This window comes from Vanacampus margaritifer, chromosome 3 (genome assembly GCF_051991255.1).
Source record: "Vanacampus margaritifer isolate UIUO_Vmar chromosome 3, RoL_Vmar_1.0, whole genome shotgun sequence".
Lineage (NCBI taxonomy): Eukaryota > Metazoa > Chordata > Actinopteri > Syngnathiformes > Syngnathidae > Vanacampus > Vanacampus margaritifer.
In genome coordinates this window covers 3975104-3975588 of record NC_135434.1, presented here as the reverse complement: position 1 = coordinate 3975588, position 485 = coordinate 3975104, and positions in this window count along the sequence as shown.

Sequence of the window (485 nt, the reverse complement as noted above, 5' to 3'; positions counted from 1 at the left end):
TACTTTTCATTGACTGACTACTACCTTAAGATGCAGATTTATTTTATTTTTTATATGATTTAATATATTTATTTATTATATTACAAAGTATAATGTATTTCATTTCAAGTTCAAATAAAGTATTCGGAACATATTTTGTGTTAGTTTCCTGCCACACACAGCATTTTGCGTTCAGGCCAAAAAATATTCTAATTTGGTCTCATCAGACCACACAGGCCAACTTGTTTGGCAAGTGCTTTCTTCGTTTGCATTGCCATTTTAGCTCAGCTGTGTCCCCAAATCCATTTTTCAGCCAATGTGGCATATATTAAAAATGACATTTGAAACGGTCCACAAGGCTAGTAGGCTAAGAAAAAAATAATAATTGGAGGACGTCTAAAAATAGGTGTCATTACTCCTAATAAGTTGGTTCATATAGGCCTGCTTTTTTAGATATGCAAATTAGATACAAATGGTAGGTTTTTCTTTTTTTTTTTCATTTTAGA